The 14,348-nt window shown below is 39.2% G+C and overlaps 1 protein-coding gene across 1 annotated transcript in view; it reads right to left on the bottom strand.

Annotated features, from left to right (window-relative positions):
- Positions 1-14,348, bottom strand: part of M1AP (meiosis 1 associated protein) — an 83,310-nt gene that overhangs the window by 27,847 nt on the left and 41,115 nt on the right. The gene's annotated exons all lie outside the window — the stretch shown is intronic.

Here is a 14,348-nt window from a genome sequence, read left to right as displayed (position 1 = left end):
CACTAACTCAGGAATTGGGGCAGTCGGGGGGAGTCAGGTTCTGCAGGTAAAGGTTGCCAGTGAAAACCAAATGTAAGGTGGTGGAGGAAGCATAGACAGAGCAAATGAGGCAAGAGCTGGAAAGTAACCGAAAAGGAATCCAACTTTCTCCGTTTTACCACGAGGGGTTCTGAAATACTTTTACAAAGGGCCTAAGAAAAGCCAGTTTTTCCAATGAATTAAACTTCTGTGTGCGACTAACGGACCCCAGTGAGAAAGCTGGTTTATTTCTAGAACGACATTCCTGAGGACTAGTCTGCAGAGGTGGCAGCCTCTCCCCAGGGAACAAAGGGGCTTCAGTCCAGTGTGCTGGTATCCAGCGCAGGGGAGGTGTGGGGGAGCTAGATGACTTCATGTCATAGCCAACCACTCATTCTGTGGTTGGAAAGGATCACCAAATGCATTTCTCTTTTACCAGTATGATTAAACCTCTACCATCTTCCATGGATAGTTATGTGGATTCGTTAGTTAACTAGTTACTTCCTTCTTTCCAGCAAGCAGTAATATTTATGAAGAATCTACTACGTAGAAGATGAAATATTGCACAGGGTACAAAGGTATATATGACAATCTTTGGCCTTAAGGGGTTTATGAAGCAACGTTATTCTTGACCATGTCTGTCCAACTGTCACCTGCCCCACCCTGCTTTAGGATGCTACAGTGATAAATATGAAGTCATGACCCAAGGAAAGTTCCTCATAAGTAAAGAGAGAAGTATTTTTTAATAATGTGAATCTTATTTTTTCACAGGCAAAAAATGAAGTAATGTAATTTTTCTAAGCCTGAAGCCTGGACTTTGGCTTGAGGAACAAGTATGGAAAGGCTGAGCAGCTTCTCCTCAGTGAAGCAAAGAGTTATCAAAGCATAAGGGGCAGCTCCAGAACCAAAGACATGTGATTGAGTAAAGGAGTGCAGAAAGTAGGGAGAAAATATTGCTTGGAGTTCAAACAACAGAATTCTGAAGAATTTTTTTTTTCTCTACCAGGGAAGGGTAGAAAATAAAAACCCCTACTATGGGCAGTATAAGGAGACAACGGAAAAGTCATCGCCCATCAAGAATCTGGAACAAAAAAAAAATTAGGGGTGTCCTCAGATAGTTAAGCTATCTAACCAACACAGAGTGGTGGAGTCAACCACAGCAAGATTTGGCTGTAGCCTTATTGAAGGTTTTAGAATATCTAAAAATAGATGTGTCCATGAGAAGGGGAGAAGGTAGGGAGCACAGCCCAAGGGGAGCGACAGAGGCACACTGGCCATGCCCATCCACACCTGGCTCAGAGGAGAGTACACGCTGGCTCAAGGACACATCCTAATGGCAGGGATGTGGCTGTCAAGTCTTCTCTTCTTGACGGTTATGGTTCTCTCTCAAAAACATTCTGGTTTATACTTTCATCTTGAGCTTGATAAGGTGAGTCTGTCCCTGAGAGAGTTCTGACAAAATCAACTTTCTGATCCTGTAAGGCTGAAGAGCATGGTAGTCTTGGTAGGCAGCCATCTTCCCTGCAGACACCCCATCAATGTTCCTTACATCCTTTCTAACTTCGCAACCTATAAGCTGTCGGGAGAACCACAGAGCAGAGCCTCTTTGTTTGAAACAGTTCTCATGTAATCTCCGTAGAGGCACTGTGCTGCAGGTTTGAGGCTTTAGTTTTGCAGCCTCAGAAGGGAGTCAGTGCCCTCTCAAAGAAAGACTCATATCATTCAAGCTAAAGACTAATGTGTAAATCAGAACACTTTAGGGGAACTTCTTTTCCACTTTCTCTGACACGGTTTCAAGTATTTACTTCCTTGTGCCTAGAACATTGCAGTAGCCTCTTAGCTGTCCCATCAAACTCAATTCCTTCCCCTCTAGTTCTTCTTATGTTACTACCAGTGAATTTTCTAAAACATAGTTTCATCGGATCCCTCCTTTGCTAAAGAGTACATACTACTTTTCTGCTGTCATCTTTATTCCCCTCACTCATCCTGAACAAGTCTGTACTTCTCATTATTCCTCAAATACCCTACCCTTTCCTTCCCTTCCTTTGTGACAGCTCATATTATTCCTCCCCATCTCTACCTGATGAGATCCTGTTCCCTGACTGAGCTCAAACCACAGCTCCTTCATGGGGTCTGCTCTGATCAACCCTCCATCTACTGTATTTCCATAGCTCTTGGTTTATATTTGCAGTACAGTTCATATTACATTTTGCCTTGGGACCATTGCTATTTGGAAACTTGCTTGATCTCTCCCATTCAAATGTAAACCCCTAAAGGGTAGGAAATGTTCCCTGTCCACTTGCACACTCCCCAGCCCCTAGCTCAGTGCCTTGCAGAGAGCTGAAGCTTGTAAATGCCTGTTGAGTTGAACAACAGTTCCATCTTCTTCAGCTCTTATTACTTTTTACTATAACTCCTTTGTTTCAGATAAGTGAGTCTCTTTGCCATGTGACTTCCTTCCTTCCTTAGGGCTTTTATTACTCTGCCCATCTGTAGCTTGTGACCTTCTCCACAATTCAACTCAGGACTAACTTTGTCCAGGAAGTTATGCTTAATTATATCCTTCCTTATCTGACTTTAATTAGCACCCCTCCTTGGGTATCTGTGAGCTTCATTTGGGCAGTATTAATTCATGCGTTAACTTGTTTCTTCTGAAGGTTTTTTTTTTTTTCTTTCTCTTTTTGTGAGTTTACGAAAGGCAGTGGGATGTAGTAGAAAGACTAAGGTCTGAACTGTGGCTTGCATGTTGTTAGCTTTGTTAGTTTGGACAAATTTTTAAACCTCTAAGCCTCAGTTTTTCCATCTATAAAGTGGGGGACAGTACAAGCTATTTTATAAGTCATACCTATTAAACCTGTTGCCGTCGAGTTGATTCTGACTCACGGCAACCCTATAGGACTGAGTAGAACTGCCGCATAGGGTTTCCAATGAGCAGCTGGTGGATTTGAACTGCTGACTTTTTGTTTAGTAGCCAAATGCTTAACCACCACACCACCAGGGCCCCCATACCATTATGTTGTTGTTGTTAAGTGCCGTCGAGTTGATTCTGACTCATAGCGACCCTGATTACAACAGAATGAAATACTGCCCGGTCCTGCACCATCCTCACAATCACTGTTAGGCTTGAGAATGTTGTTGCAGCCACTGTGTCAGTCCATTTCCTTTTTTAAATTTATTGTGCTTTAGGTAAAAGTTTACAGCTCAAGTTAATTTCTCATACAAAATGTGTCAGTCCATCTTGTTGAGGGTCTTCCTCTCTTTTGTTGACCCTCTACTTTACCAAGCATGATGTCCTCCAGAGACCGGTCCCTCCTGATAACATGTCCAAAGTACGTGAGACAAAGCCTCATTGTCCTCGCTCCTCAGGAGCACTCTGGCTGTACAGCTTCCAAGACAGATCTATTCATTCTTCTGGCAGTCCATTGGTATATTCGATATTCTTCACCAACACCATAATTCAAAGGCGTCAATTCTTCGGTCTTCTTTATTCATTGCCCAGCTTTCGCACGCGTATGAGGCAATTGAAAACACCATAGCTTGGGTCAGGCGCACCTTAGTCAAAAAAAATTTTTTTTTTTTTTTTAGTCAAAGTGAGATGGAAATGCCTAGCACGCTAAATGGCATGAAGTAAATTCAATAAATGTCATTTCCCTTCCTTCTCTCTCATCAACAAAACGATTAGCTTTTGGAAAATAAGAATGTGGTTTCCTTAAAAAAAAGAAAAATTTGTCACTTCCTTTGGTCACTGCCTCCCCCTTCCCAACATATATAAACACACCAACACCTAGTACTGTCTTCCTCACAAAGCTCCACCCTGACCGGAGAGCAGAGCGTCATGCGGGGGCGGGCCACACCGAGGGCATGAAGCAGGAGAGTGACAGGAGTGAAGCACTGCCTCTGCGTGTTTGGGTGGTTATGACCAACCGAGGTCTGGCTCACTGCAGTCCGCACCGCAGGCCTAGGTCATTCAGTTTTTGGGTTTATCCTGCCCCCCTGTGGCCATAAGCAGTGACGTCCTTTCCAGAGCTCTTTTTTAAGCTTTTCTAGAAGGGGCACAATAATGGAAGACGCTAAGGAGGCCAGGTGACTGAAAATCAAGTAATGCCCAAAACAGGATCCCTCAGAAGTCAAGGGAGATTCAGGCCATTTTAACTGTCTGAGGATCATGGTATTGAAAAATTACAATGAAATGCCAAAATCAGTCTAAGAACATTTCACTATTAAAAAAAAATAGCTAAAACAGGGTTACAAAACTGAAGTGTGTTTACAATGGGAGAATTAAACTCTTTCACACACATACACAGACACATACGAGTGTGGATGTACTTCTCACTTGACATGAAATATTTCAAGTAGAGGCCCAGGAAATGGTGCCCTTGCCCAGTCCAGCACCTCCTCTCCAGTCCCACAAAGGCCAAGACCTCTGGGCTAGACCTATTCCTTTTCATTTGACCTTCCTGTGGCCTGTCCTTGGATGGTATGGATGGTCCAAGGCCAAGTGGTGGTCATCTTCCTAGGGACCCAATCTATAAAGGATGCTAAAACCTCACCATAATGAAACAGAGAAAATTTATTTCCCAGGACTCTTCTCAGGGAAAGTATTCTTGTCATTCATTCATTCACTTAATCATTCATTCAATTTGTCTTTTGAACAAATATTTATTTAGTGCTTTCTATGAACCAGGTGGGTGGCGTAGTGGTTAAGAGCTATGGCTGCTAACCAAAAGATCGGCAGCTAAATCCACTAAGTGCTCCTTGGAAACCCTATAGGGCAGTTCTAGTCTGTCCTTTAGCGTCGTTATGAGTTTTTTTTTTTTTTTTTTTTTAATGAACCAGATGCAGTTCCTAGGAGGTACAAATGGTTAATGTGCTGGGCTGCTAGCTGAAAGGTTGCAAGTTGGAATCCACCCAGAGGTGCCTCAGAAAAAAGGCCTGGTGACCTTCTGAAAAATCAGCCACTTAAAATGCTACGGAGTACAGTTCTACTCCAAACACAACATGGGGTTGCCCTGAGTCAGAATTGACTGGATGGCAACTGGTCAACTGGTTATGAGTCAGACACTGATTGGTATCAACAACGAACCAGACAAATTCTCTGCTTTCATGGTTTAATTTGTAGTAGTAGAACAGACAAAAAAACAAATAAAACAAAATACACTGAAGATAATGATAGATACTACAAAGAAAAATAAAGCAAGAGAGATGGCGTGTGCTATCTCATTAGGGGGAGAGCAACTATGAGTATATAGAAAGGTGTATATAAATTTTTGTATGAGAGACTGACTTGATTTGTAAACTTTCACATAAAGCACAATAAAAAAAGAAAAATAAAGCAGAATTAGGATATGTGTGTGTGTGTGCATGTGTGTGCAATTTTAGCTTGGTTGGTCAAGGAAATACTCCCTAAGGAGGTGAGAGTTGAGCAGAGATTTGAACGAAGTAAAGAACTAAGCCACAGAAGCATTTGTGGGAAGATGGTTCCTTGAATTGGGATCAACAAGTTCAAAGGTCTTGAAGCTGGAATCAGCTTGGTATGTTGGAGGAATAGCAAGAAGGCTAAAGCAATATAAGGGAGGAAGTGAGGACTGGCTGACAAGTGGCTAGGTGAAGGACGGGGCTCCCTAAGGAGCATGCTCACGCAATGATGCATGTCCCTACACTCCCTTCTAAGGAGGGTGGGCTCCCTCACTGCTTAGGCCAGTCACTTCATCCCTCTAAACTCAATTTTTCCATCTGTAAAGTTGGATCGATAATAATTGCTAGGTAAAGGGTTCATTTGAGTATAAAATGATATAATACATCTGAAAGCATTTTGTGAAGTTCAGAGCTCCATGCAACTATAAGGGATGAAAGATTAGAAAGCGGACTCCCAGCTGTTTACCTATGAACATTTTGTCACTAAAAGCTAGTGCCATTTATTTTGGTGGTGGTGCGGGGGAGAGGGGATTAACATTTTTCTTTTCAGTAAAGCATGTGATCCAAGTTGTTAGAAAATATATTTTATCTAGGCTTCTTAGTAGCTCTATTTTTATATTTTTTTGAAAAAAAATGCAGCGCTCATACAAAAAAGGTTGATCATTACTGATTTAGGTATATCACAATCTACAGTACAGTTTGTCTTGGAAAACACTACACTTAACGGGTATTAAAAATCTTTTTCAGCAGAGAGATTAATTTATATAGTCTATAAACCCAAAAGTATTTAATGCAAATTGTAATGTAAATTTGGAAAGCTTTTGGGAAGAAATGCTTTCCATTTCACTGCAGTGGGGGAGGAGAGCAGAGAAAAAGGATATTTAGGAGAAGTTTGGCATGAAGAGGAAAGTGAGCTATGGGGGCACTAACTCATTGGTCTCACCCTGAGAACCAGATGGAAGAGCTTTGCCTCCTTAATGTCCAAGAGACCTGAGAGAAAGCTCTGCTCTGAGGTGAAAATAAAAGCAGAGGGAACCCAAAAAGAATATAAGGCTTATTGGGAAGCTAGGTAGGGTAAGGAAAAAGCTAAAAAGACACCAAACTCAAAGAAAGTTCTAAAACATATCTTAAAAAAAAAAAAAAAAAAAAACCTAGTCTGTGTAACAATTTTGTGATCCTGTATATGTATATATGTATATATGCATTTTTGTACTGTTGGAGGTGTATCGTTAGGATATTTGATTCCTAGAAGTGGCACTGTTGAGTTAAAAGTAAACATATGTGTAGTTTCCTTAAAAAAATAAAAAAGATTTCCTTAGCTTGTCTCTAATTCGTTAAATAGTATCTCCTCCGAAAGGCGTGTACCATTGTGCATCCTCCCCAACAGTGTATAAAAGTGTAGTCTCACCAACAGAATGTGCTTCGTACTTTTTAGTTTTTGCTGATGTAATAGTTGAGAAATGGTATCTGGGTGTAGTCTTAATTTGCATTTTTCTAATTATGAGTGAGGCTGAGCATCTTTTCATGTGTCTAAATATCATTTAAAAATCTTTTTTCAATTATCTATTCATGTCTTGTCCATTTTTCTATAAGGTTTTTGGTCTTTCTCCCCTCAACTTTTAAGTGTCCTTTATATACTAGAGAGCTTAGTCTTTTTTTTTTTTTAATCCTGTGATATAATTTGCAAATAATTTTTCTATTTCCCCTTGTCTTTGACTTGGTTTATGGTGGTTTTTGCCATGCCATAAATTTTTATTTTTATGTAGTTAAATTTATCCATTTTCCTTTATTGTACCTGGATTTTGAATCATAGTTAGATCTTTCCTTCTGAGATTATGTAGGCATTTGCCAAATATTTTTTAGTACTTTTGAAAAATTATTATTCATTACATTTAGATCCCTGGTCCATTTGGAGTTTTTTTTTTTCTTCCCCCAAATGGCTAACCAGTTGTCTCAGAAAAAAAATTTCGAACAATTTCATCTTTGCCCTAGTGATTTGAGATGCCACCTTGATCCTATACTAAATTTCTATATGGCCATGGGTCTATTTCTGGACACTGGGGCTTGTTCCCCAATTAATCTTTGCAGTATACTAAGGATTGGGGGTTAACTAGTGCTAGGTATATGATGGGGCTGATTTCTGATAAAGAAGTGGCCAGATTGTCCCAAGAATGGGTAGCAGCAATACAAGTCATTTGCCAAGTAAAGCAACGGTGTGTGTCTAGGAGTGTTAGAGGATGGGGGCAGAGGGAGAAGGAGAGAAGAGTTGGGATTTAACAAGAATTTCTTTTAAGTCTCAGTCTCCTAAAGAGAGAGAGAAGTGATAGAGAATGTGAGATTACCAACCTGAATAGGAGGTAAAATGAAAGAACCAAACCCATCAAGTGGATTCCAGTACTGTTAGATTTCAGAATCCAAATGATCTTCCTTCAAATCACAGCTATAAACTCTAGAAAATATATAAAAGATAATTACCTGAGTGGTCTGGAGACTGAACAAAAGCAGACAGATTTTGGAGAGGAGTTGAAACTTGGAATAAGTGACCACCAAGTACTGAGTTTCCCATTTTTTGAGTCTTTGCCCTGAGGGTGGGTGGCTACAGTCACAGCAGTGTGGGGGCAGCTAAAGCTTCAATAGAAAGCCCTCTGTCTTTCACTGGAGTTGCCAGGGGAAGGGGCCTAGAGCAACCAGGGCCTTCAGAGAGTGAAAGGGAAATCCAAGAGGAGTGTCATAGGCAGAGAACCCTAAATTATATATATATATTTTAAAATAATTTTTATTGTGCTTTAAGTGCAAGTTTACAAATCAAGTCAGTCTGTCACATGTAAGCTTATATACACCTTACTACATACTCCCATTTACTCTCCCCTTAAGGAGTCAGCCCGCACCCTCCTTCCAGTCTCTCCTTTCATGACCCTTTTGCCAGTTTCTAACCCTCTCTACCCTCCCATCTCCCCTCCGGACAGGAGATGCCAACACAGTCTCAAGTGTCCACCTGATACAAGTAGCTCACTCTTCATCAGCATCTCTCTCCAGCCCATTGTCCAGTCCCTTCCATGTCTGATGAGTAGTCTTTGGGAACCTAAATTATATTTTTAAACTCAGTTCAGGTGCCTGGCTGACCTTTGTACCACACATGTATGGGGCAAAGTAAAAGTAGCTAATAGCTAAGGGCTAAAGAACAGAACTTAGATCTGAGTCCCCGCTCACTGCAGGCACAACCAGTTGCAGTTTGAGTCTAACAAAATTAATTGTCTTCTAAAACAAATACTTTTCAGAGCAATATAAAAGGACCCAGAGCCTCTATCCAAAACCAAAACCAAATCTGTTGCTGTCACATCAATTCCACTTATGGGACAGAGTAGAATGGCCATAGGGTTTCCAAGGAACAGCTGGTGGATTTGAACTCCCAGTCTTTTGGTTAGCAGCCAAGCTCTTAACCACTGTGCCACCAGGTCTCTGTAACACTCACAAGATACAATCCAAATGTTCTTGACAAACAAAGAGCCAGAAAAATGTGACTCAATCTCAAAGGAAAATAAAATCAACAGATGCAAATCCCAAAATGACTAAGATGTGGGAATTATCAGACAATATCAACAGAGAAAAATAGCATAAAAATGAACCAGACTGAAATTATAGAACTGAAAAATCCAATATCTGAAATAAAAAAATTCACATGGGCTTAATAACAAAATGAAGATGAGAGACAAAAGAGTCAGTGAACTTAAGCATAGGTCCATAGAGATATCTTATCTGAAGAGGAGAGAGGAGGTTTGGAGAAAACAACATAAAACAAAACAAAACAAAGAAAAAACAAAAACTGCTCAGAGTCTTGGGAAATTCTGTGACAATTTAAAAAGGTTTAAAGTATGGATAATTGTAGTCCCAGAAGGACTGGCATGAGAGAATGAGGCAGAAAAAAACTTAGAAGAAATAGTGGCAGAAGACTTTTCAAACTGTATTAAGGACATAAAATTTATAGATTCAAGAAGCTCGGTGAACCCCATACAGGATAAATTAGAAAAAATTTATGACCAGTCACATCATTGCAAAGCTACTGAAAATCAAACATGAAGAAAAAAAAATACTGAAAGTGGTCAGAAAAATATTTCACATACAGGGAAAAATGATTTGAAGGACTGTGACTTTTAATCAGGAACTGTGCAAGTCCAGAAGATAGTGGAACCAAAAAACTAAACCGAGTGCCGTTGAGTCAATTCCAACTCATAATGACCCTATAGAACAGAGTAAAACTGCCCCATAGAGTTTCCAAGGAGCACCTGGTGGATTTGAACTGCCGACCCTTGGGTTAGCAGCTGTAGCACTTAACCACTATGCCACCAGGGTTCCCATTAAAGTGTTAAAAGGAAAACAAACCCAAAACCCTGCCAACCCAGAATCTACATACAAGAAAAATATCCTTCAAGAATTAAGGTGAAAAAGATATTTTCAGAGAGAGAGTGACTAAGAGAGTTTGTCACCACCAGAATTCCTCTATAAGATATACTAAAGTTCTTCAAGATGAAGGAAATGATACCCAAGAGAAGCTTAGATTTTCAGGAATAAATGAAAAGATCAGAAGTGGTAAATACACGGGTAAATGTAAAAGACTATTTTTCTCTTAATTTTTAAAAAATGCACATGATTGTTTAAAGAAAAATTTATAATACTCTCATGGAGTTTTTTTTTCCTCTAAATTTCATACCTTTATGTTTTTTTAAAATAAAAAAAATTTTATTGTGGAAAAAAAAATACACATATAATAAAAATTTGCCATAGCGGCAATTTTTACATGTACTAATTTAGTGACACTGATTATGTAAATCATGTTGTACAACCACTTGTGGAGTTTTTAATGAATGTAGGTATCATAAACCCAATGCCGTCGAGTCGATTCCGACTCATAGCGACCTTATAGGTCAGAGTAGAACTGCCCCATAGAGTTTCCAAGGAGTGCCTGGAGGATTTGAACTGCTGACCCTTTGGTTAGCAGCCGTAGCACTTAACCATTATGCCACCAGGGTTTCCATAGATACCGTACATACGGAAATTATAAAAGACAGTGTATGTGTGTGTAAATGAACCTACACAGTTGTAAGATTTCCACATTTTACCTGAGTTGTAAAAAAGTTAAATTTAAATATATACTTGGGAATTATATATACATGTGTATATATATACACGTATATATATATACACACACATACATCTACAATTATATATACATTTATATATTAAAAATATATATAATCCTTAGGTTTCCATATTTTATGTGAAGTGGTACTATATTGACTCTAAGTAGACTGAAAAGTTAATGATATATAATATAATCCCTATGGCAGGCACTAAAAAAATAATGCAAAGAGGTATAACTAAATGACAGTGTTGTTGTTCTGACATGCCGTCAAGTTGGTTCCAACTCATAGAGACCCTATGTACAACAGAGCAAAACACTACCCGGTCCTGTCCCTTCCTCACAATGGTTGTTATGTCTGAGCCCATTGTTGCAGCCACTGTGTCAGTCTATCTCCTTGAGGGTCTTCCTCTTTTTTGATGACCCTCTACTTTTCCAGGTATGATGTCTTCCAGGGACTGGTCCCTCCTGATAATAAATCCAAAGTACTGTCTTGTCATCCTCGCTTCCAAGAAGCACTCTGGCTCTATTTCTTCCAAGGCAGACTTGTTCATCCTGGCAGTCCCTAGTATATTCAATATTCTTTGCCAACACCATAATTTAAAGGCATCAATTCTTCTTCGGTCTTCCTTATTCATTGTCCAGCTTTTGCATGCATATGAGGCAACTGAAAATATCATGATTGATCAGGCAAGTCACACCTTAGTCCTTAAAGTGACATATTTGCTTTTTAACACTTTAAAGAGGCCTTTTGCAGCGGATTTACCCAATGCAATCAATATGTCCTTTGATTTCTTGACTGCTGTTTCCATGGTCTTTAATTGTGGATCTAAGTAAAATGAAATCCTTGATAACGTCAGTCTTTTCATTATTTATCATGATGTTGCCAGTTGCAAGGATTTTTGTTTTCTTTATGTTGAGATGTAATCCATACTGAAGGATGTAGTCTTTGATCTTCATCAGTAAGTGCTTCAAGTCCTCTCCACTTCCAGCAAGCAAGGTTGTGTCATCTGCATATCACAGGTTGTTAATGAGTCTTCTATCAATCCTGAGGCTACATTCTTTTTCATATAGTCCAGCTTTCAGGTTATTTGCTCAGCATAAAGATTGAATAAATATAGTGAAAGGATGCAACTCCGATGTACACCTTTCTTGATTTTAAACCATGCAGTATCCCCTTAATCTGTTTGAACAACTGCACCTTGGTGTATGTACAGGTTCCACATGAGCACAATTAAGTGTTCTGGAATTTCCATTTTTGGCAATGTTATCCATAATTTGTTATGATCCACACAGTCGAATGCCTTTGCATAGTCAATAAAACACAGGTAAACATCTTTATGGTATTCTCTGTTTTCAGCCAAGATCCATGTGACATCAGTAATGATATCCCTAGTTCCATGTCCTCTTCTGAATCCAGCTTGGATTTCTGGCAATTCCCTGTTGATGTACTGCTGCAATGACTTTTGAATGATCTTCGGCAAAATTTTACTTGCGTGTGATATTAACGATATTGTTCAATAATTTCTGCATTCTGTTGGATCACCTTTCTTTCAAATCGGCACAAAATGGATCTCTTCCAGTCGGTTGGCCAGGTAGCTGTCTCCCAAATTTCTTGGCATAGACTAGTGAGCACTTCCAGAACTGTATCCATTTGTTGAAACATCTCATTGGTATTCTGTCAATTCCTGAAGCCTTGTTTTTCACCAGTGCCTTCAATGCAGCTTAGATTTCTTCCTCCAGTACCATTGGTTCTGGATCATACCCTACCTCCTGAAATGGCTGAATGTCGACCAATTTTTTTGGTACAGTGACTCTCTCTGTATATTCCTTCCACCTACTTTTGATGTTTCCTGCGTCATTCAATATTTTGCCCACAGAATCCTTCAAAATTGCAACTTGAGGCTTCAATTCTTTCTTCTGTTTTTTCAGCATGTTCTTCCCTTTTCATTCTCTAGCTCCAGGTCTTTGCACATTTCATTATAATGTTTTACTTTGTCTTCTCGAACCACCCTTTGAAATCTTCTGATCAGCTTTTCCACTACATCATTTCTTCCATTTGCTTTAGCTACTCAATGTTCAAGAGCAAGCTTCAGAGTCTCTTCTGACACCCTTTTTGGTCTTTTCTTTCTTTCTTGTCTTTTTAATGACTTTTTTCTTTCTTCGTGTATGATGTTCTTGATGTCTTTCCACAACTCGTCTAGTCTTTGGTCACTAGCGTTCAATGCGTCAAATGTATTCTTGAGTTGGTTTTCAAGTTCAGGTGGGATATACTCAAGGTTGTATTTTGGCTCTTGTGGATTTGTTTTAATTTTCTTTACCTTTAACTTGAACTTGCATATGAGCAATTGATGATCTAATTCTGCACTCAGCCCCTGGCCTTGTTCTGACTGATGATATTGAGCTTTTCCATTGTCTCTTTCCACAGATGTAGTTAATTTGATTCCTCTGTACTCCATCTGGCAAGGTCCATGTGTATTGTCGCTGTTTATGTTCTTGCAAAAAGGTATTTGCAATGCATAAGTCATTGGTTTTGCAAAAATTCTTATCACGCAATCTCTGACGTCATTTCTATCACCAAGGCCATATTTTCCAACTATCAATCCTTCTTTATTTCCAACTTTCACATTCACATCACCAATAATTATTAATGCACCTTGATTGCATGTTGATCAATTTCAGACTGCAGAAACTGGTAAAAATCTTCCGTTTCTTCATCTTTGGCTTTGGTGCTTGATGTGTAAACTTGAATAATAGTCGTATTAACTGGCCTTCCTTGTAGGCGTATGGATGTTATCCTATTACCGACAGCGTTGTACTTCAGCATAGATCTTGAAACATTCTTTTTGACGATGAATGAGACGCCATTCCTCTTCAATTTGTCATTCCCAGCATAATAGATCATATGATTGTCTGATTCAGAATGGCCAATACCAATCCATTTCAGCTCACTAATGCTTAAGGATATCAATCTTTATGTATTCCATTTCATTTTTGATGACTTCCAATTTTCCTAGACTCATACTTCATACATTTCACCTTATGATTATTAATGGATGTTTGCAGCTGTTTATTCTCATTTAGAGTTGTGCTACCTCAGCTAATGAAGGTCCTGAAAGCTGGACTCCATTGACACCATTAAGTCAACTCTAGTTTGAGGAAGCAGCTCTTCCTCCATTGTATTTTGCATGCCTTCCACCCTGAGGGACTCATCTTCTGGCATTATATCAGACAACATTCTGCTGATATTCATCAGGTTTTCACTAGGCAATTTTTTCAGAAGTAGGCTGCCATGTCCTTCTTCCTGGTCTGTCTTAGTGTGGAAGCTTAGCTAAAACCTGTCTACCAAGGTTGACCCTGCTGATATTTGAAATACTGGTTGCAAAGCTTCTAGTATCACAGCAACATGCAAGCCACTACAGTATGACAAACTGACAGACATGTGTGGTAAATGACAATAGATAAATTAAAATGGAATTCTAAAAAAATTAAACAAACCAAAATGAAGCAAGAAAGCAGGGAAAAGATGAATAAAAAACAGTGAGGACAAACAAAAAATAAAATGGCAGGCCTAAATCCAACCATATCAATAATTACGGTAAATGCTTATGGCCTGTACACTCCAAATAAAAGGCAGAGGTTATCAGAATGGTAAAAAGCAAGACCCAATTATATGCTGTCTACAAGACATACATTTTAAGTATAAGGGCACAAATGGGTTGAAAGTAAATGGGAGATAAAAGACAAATCACAAACAGTAAGATTCAAGAAAAATGAA

The sequence above is a fragment of the Elephas maximus genome, chromosome 17 (genome assembly GCF_024166365.1).
Source record: "Elephas maximus indicus isolate mEleMax1 chromosome 17, mEleMax1 primary haplotype, whole genome shotgun sequence".
NCBI lineage: Eukaryota > Metazoa > Chordata > Mammalia > Proboscidea > Elephantidae > Elephas > Elephas maximus.
This window is presented reverse-complemented; position numbering and strand designations above follow the sequence as displayed.